Raw genomic sequence first — 18,327 nt, forward strand, 5'->3', positions numbered from 1 at the left:
TGTGTTCCAGAGGCTTCTGAATGTGTACACGCTATTAAAATCTGTCTCAAATCTGTTTGGTGAAAGCAACAATTATCTTTCTTATTAAAGAATATGCAATTACAGCCCTTTTAGCACTTCCTGCTTCCTTCAACAATGAGGACCTGTCTGCACTGCAGATTATAAGGTCCTCCACTGTTTCACTGGGTCACCAGACTGAACAGGCCAAGCCACTTTCACAGCAATTTATTCCATATTTTCTCTTTTGGGCCAGCCAACTTCTTTTATAATAAAACTGGGCCTAGCCAGAGATTTACAGGACTGTCACCACAAGAGAGATAGCTCCTGTAAAGTGGCATAGAATGCTGTTTAAATTTAAAGACCAAAAAAATTTTGTCAAGTCCCTAATGTATCTGATCTCATATCTATTATCTTTGAATTCTTCATCAGACATTGAAAAAGATCTTCAGACTTCTCACGCTTCAACAAAAGTTACCATGGCCATAGAGCCGGTGCAAATGCTTTATATATTAAACTACTATTTTAGTTCACAGTATTTGTCTGTCATCAGAAAAACCAGAAAGTCTACAGTTCAGATTTCTCAGGATCTGAGAATGGTTTGATTAAACTACAGATGTTAATTAAGACCCAAATCTGTATCTTCATGCATAGCCAGAATAACCAGCTTGTTAGCTAGGGAAAGCCCAAGATATTTAGAATATTCCATATTGTAGGATGTAGATCACAAGTGGAAGGGTTCCAGGACAGCTTTGTAACCTACTCTTCAGTTATATCAAGCAGGTTTGGGGAAGGCAACACAGATGGGGCAGACTGTCTGAACTGTGCCCATACATCCTATATGGCAAAAGCAGTCAGTTATGCTGTGGCAGATGAAATCCATGCAGTGGACTGCTGTCAAGTCTTTGGAGGAATTTTTGTCCTCTGATTTTGGAAGCTTTCAAATAGGCAAAATAAAAGTATTTTAAAAGAAGAAATAAGCATCTTTGAATATTATTGCACTTTTCCTAGAAAAGGCCAACATTTTAGTATGTATTTCTATTTTAATTTAGATAAATTCTATAAAAATATAATTTTAACCTTGCATCCCACAGGACTTAAAATAAATATGAGTGTCTAGCCATGTTAGCCATTAGAGCTTCTAATGGGAAACACTTACAGAGAGAATTTTCATTATAAGTAATATGCAATCCAACAGTTTCCTGTGCTGTCCTTTGTGATGCAAAATAAAAATGGACCATAAACTTTACCAAGATAACAGTTCCCAGCAGATACCAAGTATTGCTGTTATTATGAAATAAACTGTTATTAATAATTAGATACTGATTTATATAGTTTGTGGCTAATCCTATAAAGCATTATGGTGCTCCAACTCTGAATTTTTTTGTCCCATGGTTCCTTGTCAGGTATCCAGAATCATGTTTTGAAAGCATTACTTTCCTGCAGCGCAGCAGAAGAGACACCTGGGTGGCCTGGAAAACAGCCAGCACAGCATGTCTTGACCTCAACATAAGACAACTGGAGTTAACCAGGGGAAAAATGGTTTGTCCCAAATCTACAATCCTGCCTCCTTCTAAAGCAAAGGCTCTACCTGAGGGTTACCTCTAAAGACAGGGCTCTACCCAGGGCTGTCTGAGAGATGCCTCCATCCACTCAGTATCTACACCCTCATTCTTTTTATGAAAATAGGTCCCTGTGATCTTTCCTTCAAAACTTATGTTTTATTAAAACATAGCTGGAGGAGAAGCTGGCTTCCCATCTCCCTCTATATAACAACTCTGTGATTAGAGCACTAATGCAATCATGGGATTCATCTCTGCTGCCCTGAAAGGCCCCAATTTACAACTCCTCTCACCCCAGGGAGGACTCTGGCCACCAGGCTGATGGTTATTTTAGAAGAGGCAGTCTCGACCCTTTTGCTGAAACAGTGCCCTTGAGCACAAACGAATTCAAGATTCCTTAGATCATAATCTTATGTTTAGTTTATTCCCAGGGCTGGGGCACACACTGAGTTTTCTCGGGATTATTTTTGTCTTCACTATGTTAAATTGTTGTGAAATACATACAATATCCCCCTAAAAAAATTAAAAACGAAAACAAAAATAAGAGTAAAAATAAAAATAGTCCTGGGATTAAGTTCCCATTATTACCACAGTGACCCTTCTGCATTTTGTCAAGAATGCAGTCATGTTAGGGAGTTTGAGCACACTCCACGAGTAACCAGGAGGCCAAGCTGACCAAGACACTCAAGCAGAAGAATACTGCAGGTCTAGAGGACCTGGGTGGGCATGAACAGTCCTGAATGGCCACTTAGGAGTCCCAAGTGGAAAAGCAACTAACTCTAAGGCAAATCTAGTGCTTTGAGGTTTAGGCAACTTCTTAGAAAAGGTTTTGTGAATTACAGCTGTTTGTTCACATGTTTGAATTCTACCCGATTCCCACATTTCAACCATCCACATCCTTTTATTGACCAAAACACAAGTATTGACAGAGACGTCTTTGTGCTCCCAAAATATCTTTTTATTTAGGAAAAAAACATCAGCAGTTACTGAAGATCATCAACATTGAAAGCATTGAGTGGTTACCTTCACAGAATAATGCCTGCCACAGCTTATCTGACAGACTGATTATTCAAAGTCTGGTGCACCTATGGTTGGGAATCATATTGCAAGGCTTAGGTTTTCACACTTAAACTGCCCTGTCTGTCCACAGGAAGAATTATGCTAAATCCCGTTTTCACTTCACAATATTCCTGAGGTGAAAATGTAACTTTGCAGAAATAAAATGTTTATTTTGACATTGTGACTGATGTCTGCTACTCTGTGACAAGAAACATTAATAAAAGGCCTCATTAACTAGATACTGTAAACTCCAGACCAAAGACTTGTTTCTCTGAAACTTCCTTATTCTGGGCACATTCTGTTTAGGCCCTTACAGAATCTTTACATTTCTAGAAACCAAGTGTACTTTTGTCTCTAAACAGCACAGTAATGAGGTGCTTATATTATCACCTATAGCAGAAAAAGCTTTTTCACTAGGTTTAACAAGAATACAAGAAAAAAAAAGCTAAATTTATCCTATTTATTCTGGTTTTGTACACTTATTTACTAAGATCTAGTGGCACACCTTGTAATTCCTAGTTAGGTATTCAAAATTGCAACATGACTACAAGTTAAATATAATTTGTGAAATATATGCCATATTTGATAAAAAATGCATGTAGTCAGAATCATATGATTTAATTTGCATAGATGTAAAAACAGAATTTATTATACACAACCTATATTCATAAAAGTAGACAGTCACCTGGTTTCTCTTCACTGGTTTAAGCTGGCAGTGTCTCAATACAGGCAACAGAATTTTTAAAAGCAGCCAAGACAAGTGGAAGTAGAAAAGAAGAGACAACGTGCAGTAAAAGTGGTTCACACAAATATTGATATATCTCCTTCAAACCTTTAAAAGTTATACTTTTAGACTTTCAGATGGAAGGAGACAGCAGCCAGGCAAAACAGAAGTGAGTCTGACATCACTGATGCATCTGCAAAAACTTGATCTACTTTTCCAAAAAGCTAAGTTTTATGAGGATGCACTTTAGTTTTTTAGGTAATCCAAAAACCTCCTGTAACAGAGATGTGGAGCAGAAAGCAGTTACCATCTTGGAGAGTGGCCAAATGGACTGAGGTACTGTGTAGCATAAGGGCCTGGAAACATGGACCTTCACTGTATGATTGGAGAGAACTTAAACTAGTTTGAAGACAGAAAAATGAATATGCTACTATTGACATGATGACAACTTCAGTAAAGAAGTTTTCAGAATAGACATTCAAGTAGCAAGGTCACATAGGCCTGAGCTCAAGAGATTGGTGTCTGACCAACAAAGAACAGAATAACCAACCGACTGCAGAAACGCACTAAAGATATATTCAGAAAAAGACATCTGACTATCTTCCACTGAACCACTAGCAAAATGAAACATCAAAAAGGTTGTGGCACAGACAGTAATGGCCACTTGCATTTAAGATATTCACAGAAGGCTACTTCAGCATGGTTGTATCTGTTGATTACCATTTTCATCTACAACAGATAACATTTAGAACTGGTTGGAACATAGTTCAAACCAAGTCTTAACATTTCATCAAGCTGCTGAGACATCCATGTGTACTCCATGCCAATACGCAGGTTTCTTTGCTATGTTTCACAAATAATAACATATAAATAGTTTTCAAAATGTAGGCTGGAACTTTTCTATGTTAAGAAGGAAAAAATACCCAAATGTTATTTTCAGTTTCTGATGTGCTCAGCTTAAGCAAACCATGATGAAAGCAAGCAATTACAACGAATGATAGGTGGCATGTGGTGGTTTTCACTGATATAGCATTATCCACACACTACAAGCTGGAAATAAACCATACTTGATAATGTACATATTACTTGAGAACGACACAAGTATCTGAGCACTACTGAGAGTTCTGTTGCTCATGTATAATTTAGGCAGAAGATGGCCTTCTCTGTCAACGATGGGTCAACATACCTTTCAAGTAGGCACACGTTCCTACAGCGTTTCCTTCTTGGAAATGAACATTTCATTTCAAGCCCCAGGTAATATCAGATACAGAAAAAAGCTCACATATATATGTATTTGGTCACTGGATCCATGTGGATTCTTTTAACCCCACTCTAGTCCTTGCTGAACTTCACTTTCCACCCCTCTGTACTCATGTCTAAACATAAAGGTATTTACATGTCTGAAAGGAACTGGAAAGCAACTGTGATATTTCCCAGAGGATTTTAAAGCTCTTCTCACAGAAAACCAACAGATCATTATGTCACAGTGGCACTTCAATAAAAGGGACACCTCAGGAAGGGCCTCTGACATGGTTATGATTAGCAGATTCGTCACTTTCACTACCTCACTTGTAAAAGAAAGACTGGAACAGAAATATTTTCAGTCAGTATTATCCTTCCCTGGAATCAGTTATGTCTGTAGGCCTTATAAGATGTGCCATCAATAGGATGGTCTTTGGATAAATATGCACTGCTGGAAGTACCTAAAACTGATGGGTCTTTGAAATCGTGTGTGTATCTGCTGTTCCTTGGCAGGTTCTAAATCCACAAATTCATGAGTGGCTTATTGTGATTCATATGCCACTTTCATTTTTGGCAGGTAATGCTAATGGTATTGGAGAATGACTATTTGAATGAGATCTGCACCCACTTCCCTCAAATCAGGACTCTAAAAATGCTCAGAAAGGAGCTGTCAGCATAAATAAAAAAATAATTTAAAAAGAATGTATACTTATTCTGTATAGGCTTTCAGCTGCACAATTCCAGACATCAGAGATGAGCAGGATGAACAGGACTTTCTATAGTTCCTTTCTAAGCATTATAGCATCTATAGCTCCTTTCTGAGCATGTAGAAGGCTGGGCAAGGAAACATTTAGGGCGGGAATTGAGGAAGAGGAAATATCTACATGTCAGTAATAGGAAAGTTATATTGTACATCTGGCTTTTAGGCATGCTTTGATGACATGCCACAGCTAAAGAGCAGGCAGTATATGTGTTGCTTCAGTGACATGAATGACACAACTTGGTAAAACTCACTGCTTAATGACATAAATTGTAACTCTCAAACACAGTATATGGTTGTCCCATATGTATTTCGGTGTTTAGACTCATATTAGGTATTTTGATACTGAAAGCACTGAAGGAGCATTATGCTGAAAACCAGTGCACACTAGGTAAGCAAGAGCACCTTATCTATACTAATGCTGGACTTCCCATCATAGTTTGTTGTTTTGTAACAATACCATAACATTTAGCTAATATTGTTTACAGTAGCCCAATGACAAGCAATTCTATTCCCATTACTGCAAACAGTCTGGTATTAAATATTTGTTTCCAAAGTAAACTGCCTGATGTAGCTGAAAAGTATTACCACACTTTTTTTAAAAAAAGCTGAATAAACCTTACCTGTTAAAAACAAAATGTGACCTAAAAAAAAGTGTGTGTGTTTTGACTAATATACAAAGTTGATGAAAAATAAGGTTTATGCTACATTTCTATTTTAAAGAAGGATTTTCAATAGTGCACTTGAGGATCTTTAAAAGGGATCTTGGTCTAAATTCAGTTACAGTTCTGGATCTGGTCTTAAATCCATGTGTAGCCTCAGGCAAATGCGTTAATTTTCCTGTTTCAGTTTCCCTGCCTTTAAAGTGGGGATAACGTGACTAACCCAAATAGCTTAGCTGCAATTTGTAGCAATGAGTAACTTGATTATTAGATTTCTGAGACATGAAACATGATTATTATTAGGGCTTACTGACCAGCCAGTCAGAAATGTGATACAAATAAAGGAGATGGGTCTTTGACAGTAGAAGGATGTAGGTTAGTCAGTCAGTCAGTCAGAGTAGCTCTGCAAGGAGGCAACTCCAGGGAGTGGAGAGTTGGACCTATAAAAGAGAGAATGTCCCCTTTGTACTGATCTCCTGTTTATTACCCCATGGTATCAAAAGATAATAAAAAGCTAAGTCCTCTCTGAGAAATGAAGACATCCAAAGCACTACAACAAATCAGCTGCAGGCAAATAAATTTTTATCTGTGTAAGTGAGCTCGATGTTATTTTCTAGTGGAAATGTTAGAATTTATTAAAGACCTAGGATTTTTATTTAAAATGAGAAAGTAGGGGATGATATGTTTTAAATAGAGAAAAAGTCAGAGGACTGTTAACATGGAGATAAAAGGGTGAATTAATTTCTGGTGTTGTTGCAGTAATTTGGTATTCAACATATTGAGTCCAAATTCGCACCATTGCACCTAGTATAAATAGTAGTGACTTTTAATAACTGTGACAAAAATACTCTCCCCACTGGCAAGGTCAATATTATTAATTGCTATTCCTATTATTAACCTTTGGGCTTGTGTATCCTCCATGGATTAATGATTATTCAATAACTGAGCTACAAGGTTAACTTACTAATAGCAATTAATAGAATGACATACTGCTGGCTAACTAGGAAAAGCAATGACGAATCAACTTCTTGGCCTTGGTCTTGTTTGATGGAAAGGTGCCTATGGGAATTGTACCTGTCAGTTCCCACAGCTGAAAGACAAAAATCTGCCTCAAAGTTGAGACAAATAAAAAACGGAGATTGGGCTGACATCCGGGTCCCCTCTCTTGTCAGTCTCCTTGGGAATAAGAAACAGCCTCAGCTTTCAGGGAAACATGCGTTCAGTGGTCATTCTCCAGTAGCTCCACTTCCAATCCTACATCAGTGAAGAGGGGAAAGAAGGTCTTAAAAACAAAAAAAGGAGAGAAAAGTACTTCCCCTAGGAGAAGTTTCATGAATAAAGGCAATTCTCTAACAGCGTTACAGAGCACGTGGTGCCAGGTGAAACACCAGGCAGGCGTAGCACAGTGATGCGGGACTCGGCCCCGCTCCCGGCCCGACGGGGCAGCGGGACTGCCGGCAGGCAGAGGCCTCCGGGGGATGCCTGCCCGCACCCGGGCATCCCCAGCCCGCGGAGACCGCCAGCGCGCTAGCGGAGCTTCTCCATCAGCCACCTCAAATCGCGGGTAGCCGCGGAGCGCTGCCTGCCCGAAAGAGGCTGCCGCCGGGGCTCTGCGAGTAGCGGCGGGGGGCGGCCAGAGGGCGCGGGGACAGCTGTGGAAATAAAGGAGCGGGGGAAGGATGGAGAAGGGGGAAGAAGGGGGCGGGGGCGCGGTGCCGGGGAAGGCAATGCGGGGACGGTGGAGGGTTTCGACCCGAGTTCCGGGGAGAAGGGGGACGCGGCAGGCACGAGTAAACGCACACCACCATCCCCCGGCACTTGCACCAAGTCAGCCCCACCGCCCCCCGGGGCCGGGAGCCGCCGGAGGGAAGGAGCCGCCGCGCACACACACAGACACACGCCACCGCTGCGCTCCAGCCGCCGCTCGGTTCTCCCCCCCTCCCACCGCCGCCGCGCAGGCAGGAGGCAGCGGGCGCGGAACAGAGCGGGCGGCGCAGGGCTCGGAGACCCCGGCCCCAGTCGGACCGGCCCCCAGCGGCCGCGCTGCCCCGACGGCACCGCCGCCCCCTCCCCGGGGGCAGCGCGCACCTCCCCGCCTGGAGGGGCCGTACGAGGCAGCAGGCGGGGGGACCGCGGGCACACACACACACACAGCTCACACACATATACACACACACGCGCAGGCACACCCGCACAGACACGCGCAGGCAGAGGCAGGGCTGCCCCACGCCGGTACCTTGCTGCCCTGGTGTTTTCCGTCCGGGCTCCTCCTTGCTGAGGCAGCTCGGGAGCGGAGCCGAGCGGGCGGGTGCGTGTGCGTGTGTGTGTGTGCGTGCGTGCATGCGTGTGCCTCTGTGTATGTGTGTGTGTGTGTGTGTGTGCGCGCGTGTGTATGCGAGAGCGAGCGAGCGAGAGAGACTCTCCCCCCTCCCCCTCCTCCTCCTCGCTCTCCTTCCTTTAAACGCCCACTCCTGATGGGTGAAAAGACAACTTGAACTTCAGTGCAATTAACTTCGCCGGCGCCTCGGAAGCCGGAGGTGTCGCCGGCCTCGCCCGCCGCGCTCCCATGAGTGAGTTGGTCCCGCTCCTTCGGCGTCTCTCCTCGGGGACGGGGGGGACAGAGCCGTGCCGGGGGCAGCCGCCGCGGCGATTTACCCGGCTGTGCCGGCCCGGGAGGGCGGGCGGGCGGGAGGCGCGGGGCGGGTGGCCGCGCCGGGCGCTGCCGCTGCCGGAGCCTCCCGGCCGGCGCGGGCTCACACCTGCCGCCGCGCCGCTGCCGGTCGGCGGCCCCGCTCCGCTCCGCTCCCTTGCCCGCTGCCGCCTCACCCGCCGCTGGCACGGGGGGGAGCGGGGGGAAGCGGGGGTGGGGGCAGAGGGAAAAACCCCCAGAAGTTTGGCAAAGTTCTTACCCAGCTTCGCGCGCCTCCCGGCAGCGGCGGGCGCGGGGCGGCGGCGCCCCCGACGGCGCGGGGCGAAGCGGCGGGGCCGGGGGTCGCGGGCGGGGGGCGGGGGGGTCGCGGGGTGGCGCTTCCGCAGGGCGCGGGGGTTGCGCGGGCGGCCGAGCGGCCGCGGCTGCCCCAGCCGGGGGCGCGCCCGTGGCGGCGGGTGGCAAGTCCCCCCCGCCCGCCCGCGGCACGACCCGGGGCTGCCGCTGTCGCGGGGAGCAGCGCCAGCAGCTCGTCTGTGTGCTCCAGGATTTACTTTTGATTTTTCTACTCCGTCTCCGAACCCGCCACCCGAGGTTTTGCTAAATCCTCGCCCCTTTGTCGCCGTCTCCGCCGGCTGCCGGGGGGAGCGCTCCTGACAGGCACCTGCCCGACCCGGAGTTTCCCTCTGCCAGTCTCCAGCTTTTTCTGACTGCGGGAGAAACTTCGCTACAATCTAAGTTTTCTGAAACACTTTGCACCAGCTCCTAAGCTGAAATGAGTTTAAACTGAGAAAAGCTCTCCTCTGGTTTTAGTCCGTGCAAGTGAGCGCAGCGATTCTGTGAAAATAATTCACAAATTCAGATGCAGAGACGTGTGATCTGGAGGTGCCCTTTCATTCTGGTCCGTGCTGCTTGGGTGGGAGTTAGTAGCAGCCCCTTATTTCTACTTTATATTATTTTGGTACAGCGCATTCATATATTTGTCTGCTGTAGTCTGCTGGCAAACATTAGCATTCAAGCTTACATTTTTGACAAATGTGCAGACAGGAATAGCATGAATAGGCATCTTAAATATTAACAACCTAAGCATCTGTTATGAAACAAATTTAATATATTTACTCTGTTTTTCTCACATTGTTAGGAAAGGTTACAATAAGTGTAAAATTTCAGCTGTAGTTAGCACAAGGAATGCTTGGATATTTCACTATCAAGCATTTAACACAATCACCAGATAGAAATGTGTCAAATCAGGCGCACTATTCAAAAACAACTCGAAACTGTATGCGTAGAGTGTATAGACATGAATATAGCATGTTCTCTGTAATTTCTATCTTCTAATTACTTTTCAGCAGTATTTGTAGAATTTGAGAATGCTCTTTCCAGTCCCGTACTCCTATATGCTCTTTAATATGTTTATACATATACACACACTAATTTTCTAATTCACTTTCTATTTGAGATCGTTATGGATATTACCTTGCTTTTCAAGTTGAAGCAATGGTTTTGCAAGGAAATGTGAAATAACGTAGAGTAGGTAAAAAAATGAGCAGGCAGAAAATGCAACGTGTTCACATATAAGCATGCGTCAGAACAGATAGCGCACACACATAATAAGGCAATAGAAGAGAAATTAAAATCCTTGGCTAGTATGCTATGTATGCCCACTCTTCAGTACAGCTAGTGGAAAAGAAACAACTGACTCCAAGGAATTCCTCTGTCCCTGCAATAAAACTGTTCAGAGTAGAACAAGAGCACAGAAAAGCAAAGCCTCCAAAAAGGCTGTAGAGTTATTTCAGGAATCAGTGCATTCCTTCCCTTTTTCCCACAAGTTCAAATATGTAATAAATAAGTCCTTTGTATGCAAAATAGTTTACTGGAACAAAAAGATACTTAAATGAAATGCTTTTTGTGCATGAATTTTGAAAAACTGGCCATTTCCTTTTTATATTCTTTGTTCTTGATACTTTAAATAGCAAAGTAACTCTCGCAGTTTCCCCTCTCATGCTATTTTAGCGACTCGTGTGAATCCTAACCTGCTGCTGTGCTCCCGAGAAAGCAGTGTGAAGCAGAGTCGCTCTGTAACTCACTGATGGGACACGGTGCTTTGGCAGTATCAGGAGCAGAGAGAGCCTGCCATGCCAGCCCCAGCTTGTACACGAGCAGGGCACCTCTTTGGTTTGCAGCGTAGGCCCAGCGGGTGAGAGGATGAGCACCTGCCCTCTGTGGCTGTGCTTCCCAAGGCAGCATCAGCCCTGCCTGCAGCCCTGCCAGCATCCCACAGGCACCAGCCACCACGTTCAGCCCTGCTGGGGACGTGGGCACATCCACCCCTGCAGCACGAAAACCTCTTTAGAGAGGTTTCTCTAAAGAAAATGTTTCTCACACATTACAGGTTTGGGATAGAGAGGGTTTTACATGTGTGAAACTGCCATTTAGAAGATAATCAGATGAAGTCTGGTGATCTTGTTAAAAAAAAAAGACCAACAAAAAACTCACCAAATCTTTTAAACGTATCAACTACTTGGTTTTTCAAAGTACTGTTACCTTTTTAATGTCACCTATTTTTTTAGTCTAAATATTGTCAGAGGAATTTGAAGTAATTCCGTAGGTTTCCAGCTGTATTTGAAATAAAAAGAAAATTAAGAAGATTACTTTATTAATAAAATAGTTCATAATATATAGAAAAATACATTAAAGTAGATTTCTGAATTAAAACTGGAGGAAATATGACTTCTGAAATGTTTTAGTCATATTTCTAGGAACTATGGTATTTTAACATAGACTCTAGTGAAGCATTTTATTGCTTTCTTGTATATAACTGCCATTGCTCTCTCTAGATATATTTAATATATATCCAGTGAAGCCACAAACTTTCCTTCTACAACAGTTTAAACACATCTGGAACATTTTACTTTCTTATAATTTATGTTAATAGATGTAGAGTGTATATACAATCTTCTCAGACATCATTGCTTTTTCCAAAGGGGAATTTTTTTACTTTCAGTCAGGGAATATATTTATAAGAACAAAATAACTCAAAGTATAGGCAATTCCATATATCATTTTATTTTCTGTTATATTAGGTTGATTATATAAAGCTTTCATTTAGAGCAATGGGATGATGAAATTACAGCGGAATGATTGGCTTTTGTTTTTTCAAATGGTTCAAGTTGAGGGCTGCAAAAATGAATGTTTTTTGTAAAGTTCTTTGAGTGCATAATATTTTTCATAGAATTCTGACAAATTAATTTAATAGAAAAGCCACAAGTCTCTTAGCCAGGTAAAATGGAAGTTCTGTTTTTGCCGTTATAGGCATCAGGCTTCAGTAATCTGCTCCTCTTGTGGAATGAACACTTTCTACTTAAAGCTATCATGCACCTACTGTTTATTTACGCTGCATTAAACTGACAGCACGGCAATCAGAGGAAAAAATATGACTTACTTTCCTGAAGTAAACACCAGTTTATAGGTTAGTGCCTGTATTTATATTCCTGTCGCCACTAAATAATGGCTGTCTCCATTTTAATATCTACCTGTGGTGTTACCCAGGGCAGCTGGCTCTTCCTTGTTTAAAACAAGCAAAAAAGGAAGGTGGGGGTGAGGAAGAGAAGAAAGTTTTGTTATCATTCCACTCTAAGAGGAACTTAATAGAAAAGTGATTCAGTATTCCTTTCTGTGGCAAGCCGAAGCCAGTTTTAAAGACATAGTATTCAGTTTTACTTGATGTAATTGAATTGCATCTCAAACAGGGAAAACAGAATTCCTTAACAGTATTTGTCTATCCAAGACACTGTAATTGTATATTCAGGCAATGGCAGATTAAGGGCAGAAGCATTTTATTAATAACTGAAAGCACATATGTGTGTGTGATGAAAAATGTTCTGCAAATCTGTCACTATGCAATCAAGTGCATTTTTTAAACTTTAGTTGTCACAAAGTTGCTACTGAGTCTAAAAAAAAAAAGGAAAAAAGAAAGAAGTAAAACAGTTTGACGGTTAAAGAGTAACTTACAGTTCTTACTGCCTGCTATACGGAAATTTTGCAACTTTATAAAGTCAGTCTCAGAAAGCCCTGTTGATGTTACTTTTAATCTTGGAACGGTGAGTCCAAATATCTGGCATTTGAACTGAAGATAACTGCAGTCAGAATAACCCACAGTTTGCAAAAAGCTTCTCTAAATTCTCTGTTGAAGGACTCCATTAATAACTTTTACCTGAGAGGTTAATTCCTCCCTCAGATTCTCAAAAGTATTATACCTAACACTAAGTTGGCTAGTTGGTCAGTTCCATTGTCTGTGGTATCATGAACTGTCAACAGCCCTGACCACAACTTGTAACTGTTACTTCCAAGTGGATATATTATGATGTTCCCTTCAAAAATGCTGGTGGTTTTGAACATTTGCCATCCTGTGGCATCTAAGTTTACCACAGTTATCACCAGCACCTCATTACATAATAGCTAGCCATTCTATTGCTTTGCAAAAGCCAACTTTCTCATGGTTTCTGCACAGGATTGCTCTCAGTAGGTTTAAGTCTTGACAGAGATTAATTTTAAGGAGACTTGCCAGCTCTGAACTTGTACATATGTTCTGAACTGGTCCTTGTGCCCTGTATCAATTGTAACCTACTCTTAATCTGTTTTATCTGGTGCAGTGTACTAGGAATGGCATAGTAATAGTAGAGTACAGTAGTAGAGTGTAGTAACATACCTCAGGCACTGTCTGAATTCTAAATATTTCCTTTTAAACTTGCTGAGCCTGACTTTGTTCTCATGCACACTGGTGTGTCACTACACAGCTTGATCCTCTGCTGTTCCTGTAGAGGATCAGCGTTAGGCATTCGGATGGGCTCAAGGACACACTAACACTTAGTATTTGCACCAAGGTCCACCTTGCAGCTATTTATTTAGAACACCAATGCACAGCAATCTCTCTGGAGATTGATTCCCCTGTGAAACACTGTGCATTTGTGTTTGCTGGGATGGGGACTGTAAGACTTGCTTTCACCGGAGCGCAGGCTAACTGCTGTCTCTGAGCTGTGGTAAAGCATTGCTGGTGGCACCTCTGCACAGCTGTAGGCTCACAGAAGTTATCTCTCACTACCTCGTGCTTTGCTGCTGTGAACTGCAGGTTAGAGAGGCGAGAGGAGCCTGCTGGCCTGTGAATTGGCCTCTGTCACCCCAGCTGCACCTGGGTGCAAAACATCAGGATGGGCCATGTCTGTCAGCTGCGCTGGCCTTACATAACTTCCAGGGACTATCTGCTCTATCTCTTTCCCGTGGCGCATTATGACATGATGTGACCTGAGGAGACGAGGGAGGTGCTTTAAACCTCAAGTGCATCTTGTCTTCCCGGGATCCTGCTCTGACAGGATTTATTTGGCCAGCAGCAATCATTTGTGGGTCTTTACACTTGCTGCTCGCTAGACGAAGTGGTGATGCATTCAGACCACCTGTGTTTGGAGGACTGTCTCATAATCTTTTCTGGTGTCTTTACTCCTGGTTCTGGTTTCAGCCCTGAAAAAAATGTGTAATTTTTGGTTAATAACTGTCCATGCCATATTTGCCATCTTTGATGTTGTAACCCTGATTTTGAAAATGCTCAGCACATAACTTCATATGAAGGAAAAGGAAGCTACAGCACATTATCCTTTTATAAATGCGGCCTTAATATGCTCCTGGTTTATTTACCCAGCTATAAAATTAGTAGTATATGTGTTTCATAGAACAGTGAAGGAGTAAGTAATTCTTTACATTTGTAAATCAGTCCTAGAGTGGAAAACATTTCCAACAGAAGTGCCAGGAATTGCTGCTCTGAACTCAAACCCACATGCAAAGGTATGAGAAAGGTATTTCCTTTTCAGCAACTGCACTTAGAATATATGTCTGTCATAATAGCCAGGTAATTAAAAACATTTTCAATGAAAAGGAGGAAAGTTCTAAACATCATACACACCCTATATTCCTACTTCTATTACATTAAATAAAAGACAGAGAAGAGAGGAGGTGAAAGAGAGTGGGAGAGAGCATGCATGCATGCAGACTCTCAGAAGGACCAAAGGCAAAAACTGAAGTGGAGAGGAATTCCAGACTGAGTTTTAAAATGTTTATAATCAAACATTAAATTAATATTTTTGTGGAGAGGAGTATTAGAAAGATTTTAAGTAATTAGTGCTTTTCATCATAGGTGGGCTTTCTTGATAAATATAAGAAGTCTCAAGAATAATTAAAGGCATCTTAAAACTTAAAAATGACAATTTTAGCTTCTAAGGATTCATTGTAATGTAATAATACTGTATGCTTTTTAGTGTTACTTCTGCACTAGACATTTAATTACAGTCTTTGTGAGACATGTTATCTGTATAGTAACCAGTGCATAAAAAGAATGATATTTACTTTTACATACAAGCTCTTGCTTGCCAGCTTTCTTTTTAAGATTATAGATTAAGATCTCTAATCCAGAATGTTCATGACTTCAATGAAAACAATTTGACACAATTTTGGGGAGGAATGGAGCATTTATTGTAATAGTACTACTTCTCTAGTCACACTTTTTGCAATAATACTTGAACTGCTGTTTAGCAGTGGGTTTTTTTTTCTGTGCAAGGGCCCAAACCCAGCATTTCTTTGTTTGTTCAAAGGGTAGATTTTAGAATATCAAATGAAAAAGCATGTCTAATTTTTATATTGAGAAGTAGGATTAAAAAACCGTCTAAGCATAGTATGGTAGGTTTTTCACTGGTACAGTGTATTGCTGAGAGGAAATTTGGAGCTTGCTTTTGCTATGTTAGATATTGACTATTGTCTGAAACATACACTAGATAATATAAATTTATGGAGTTTGTAGCTTGGTCCACTCATTGCTATGGAAAAGTAAGTACAGTTGCAAAAAGGTGCATAAAATTAGTTTTTCTTTTGATATATTTCCAGATTCCCCTAACTGCGAAAAGTGCTTCTCGACGTAGTGAACTTCCCACAGTTCCTAGGTTCCGCACTGCCATCATTGCAGGATGAGGCACAAGGGAAACCTGTTTTAAACTGAAAGTAGAGCTTTTCACTCGATAATATGCATCATACATCTTCTTTTAGGTCTTGTTTTTCATTTCTTATCTAGCAGTCCTGTGCAGGAACAATATGATATAGGTTTTGAGGCCCTAGTTTCAGTATGCTTTGTAAGAAAATCTCAGAATAAAGTCAATCGGTCAGAATCAATCTCTGTCCCATTGACTGTATTTTATTGACTTTCTGTTTCGTTTTTCTTCACTTGAATCACTGTATACTATAATCATCTTTGCCATTCCTGATGACTTTTGCTATAGTCTTTTCAAGAAAATGCTATAGTGTGTTTGCATTTGAAACTTGTGATTCGACTACTTTATTTGGGCTGCGAGCCCTACAAGTAACCGACTTCTGCACTGCTGCTTAAAATGACATTTAGGATACTCATAGGTGTAGTTATTGTTTTCTAAGCATTCCAGAAGAATTTTATGGATACTATGCAGGAGAATTGAACCAGTAGAATTTTTTTATATGTTTGGCAGGATGACAGATATGCCGTAAGAGGCATTATACTGTCTGATAAATTGCATTACCAAGCACTATTTCATATAGGTTCTGTCTCTTTAAAAATGCAGTCTCCTCTATTTGCCCTATTAATTGTTGATATGTTGCCATCCACGAGACAAAAATTAGAGCTGTAATTAAATAATCATGTGATGCTCCTTAGTGCCAGTGAGAGCAAACTCATTTTTCCAGGCCCTGATGGTCACTGATTATTGTATTACTACTGGCTTGCTTTATTTTTTTTTAATGGCTCTATATTGCTGGGTTACCTAACCACTGCCCTTCTTTTCAAAATTAAAGGAATTGAAGAACATTAAGTCACTTAATTGGCTAGTAGTCTGTGGGGATACAAAGTAGTCATACCTTCTCTGCTTTTTGGTCACTCAATTGGTTCTACGGGGAGAACTACATCAGTGGTGTGGTTGTGTGCCATTTAATTTACACTGGTGTTTTGGCTGGGATGGATGCATATAGGGAATGCCAGGAGAATTACAAAAGGAGCAGGGTATTAAAATTCAGAAATGATTAAAATTGAAATAAAAGGATGCTGCTGCTTTGCCAGTACTCTGGCAGTCATAATGACACATAGAGATTAGTTTCCACCTTCATCTTTTCCTTCTTTCTCATTTCCTCTTGTTTATTGTTGACACATTTTCCTTATGTCTCTGCTTCTCAGTGTTTTTTTTTTCACTGTTATATATTCCTACTTCTTCTCTCTCCTTAAGCATGGAGAAGCTTACTTAACCTTATTATAACAATAACAGAATAGGTTATTAATATTTAATATGCACATGATTAAAATTTCTCTCTTAAACATAGGTCAGCTCTATTATTAACTGACATGTTATTTTTCATTAAAAAATTTTTATTCTGCCCTTACGGTTTCTCAAACACCCTTTACTTTGGTGGTGATTTAACACATAATGTTTAGAAAACTGTGTTAGGCTAGTGAAAAAAAAGAACTTACCAGTCATGGATAATCAATTATGCATGAATTCAGATATAACAGATGGAAACTGGTGAGTTAAAGTTTTTCTTTAGCTTCGTGATTTTTTTGTTTTGTTTTTGTGACACCTGTCTCTTATGTATAGATAAACATCTAACATATCATACTGCTTTTCATGCATCTTTGTGTTTTTGCTTTTTGGGTTTGGGGTTTTTTTATTTCTTTTTGGTTTTGTTGGTGTGGCATAAACTTATTTTCCCCTGTTTATAACTTACTATTTTTAATTTGTTTGTCTGTGAGCATTTCTATACTGCCTGCCTTTTCTAGGGATGAAGTGTCCTGTGATGAAGCAAGCATTTAATCTTCTAATAAACTACACAATGTAATTTGACCTTAAAATTGTGTCAGCACGATATTTTAAATTATAGGAGTTCATTTTTGCCTTCAGCTGCTCATGGACCATAGTGTTATGACATTAAAGCAACAGGGTAGACTGCGGCTGGGCATATGTATTCATATATGCATATATGCACATTCTTGTGATTGTGATACTTATATAGGCGTTCCCTCCAAAGGCATTAATTAAATTTCTTTCAATCATTTGACAATGAAGTAGATTGCTTTACTGCTTTTTATTAAAAAGTTCAGTATGGACTGAACGCAATACTTCTTCTGGTCATGGAAAGATTTTTTCAAAACTCAATCAAGCAAAAATGACAATAACTCTTTTGATATGCCCACAGCAATGACCACTTGGTATTAAGTAAATGAAGATCTGAATATATTTTCTTTTTCTTTTTATACAAAAGTATCTAAAAGAGTTTTAAGCATGGGCTTAGATGTGAGATGTGTTTCTGTGTAGTTAATTTGTGGCAGCATATTGAGCAATGCTTGTATTTGAAGGTTTTTGAAAAATAAGGGAGTAAGTTGATTTGGATGTTATTTTTCTATGACTATAATAATTTGGATCATTTCTTCACCTGGCCCCATCCACTTTGGAAGTGGCACATTTGCAGATGTGGTGCAGAGAGGTTTTCCATCTGTACATCCATAAAGGAAAAATGAATTGAGAGAATGTACTGCATCTTTCATGAGCAGAATATTCCAGAACTTTTCATTTTATCAACATTTCTGAAGGAAAAATCAAATATAAGAAGGAGTTTGTAGT

General features: G+C 41.1%; 1 protein-coding gene and 1 long non-coding RNA gene across 2 annotated transcripts in view; one reads left to right on the forward strand and one right to left on the reverse strand.

Annotated features, from left to right (window-relative positions):
- Positions 1-2,495: 2,495 nt before the first annotated feature.
- LOC144247212 (uncharacterized) lies at positions 2,496-8,353 on the reverse strand. The gene is made up of 3 exons (XR_013340928.1): positions 8,243-8,353; positions 7,081-7,260; positions 2,496-6,446 (listed from the first exon to the last, which is right to left on the reverse strand). It is a non-coding gene; the product is annotated as an uncharacterized LOC144247212 (long non-coding RNA).
- Positions 8,354-8,469: 116 nt separating this feature from the next.
- The window catches only part of SATB1 (SATB homeobox 1), a 91,854-nt gene continuing 81,996 nt past the window's right edge, over positions 8,470-18,327 (forward strand). The window contains exon 1 of the mRNA XM_021538125.3: positions 8,470-8,576. The gene's annotated coding sequence lies outside the window, so the exon portion shown is untranslated. The remainder of the gene's footprint in view (positions 8,577-18,327) is intronic.

The sequence above is a fragment of the Lonchura striata genome, chromosome 1 (assembly GCF_046129695.1).
Source record: "Lonchura striata isolate bLonStr1 chromosome 1, bLonStr1.mat, whole genome shotgun sequence".
NCBI classification, from domain to species: Eukaryota; Metazoa; Chordata; class Aves; order Passeriformes; family Estrildidae; genus Lonchura; species Lonchura striata.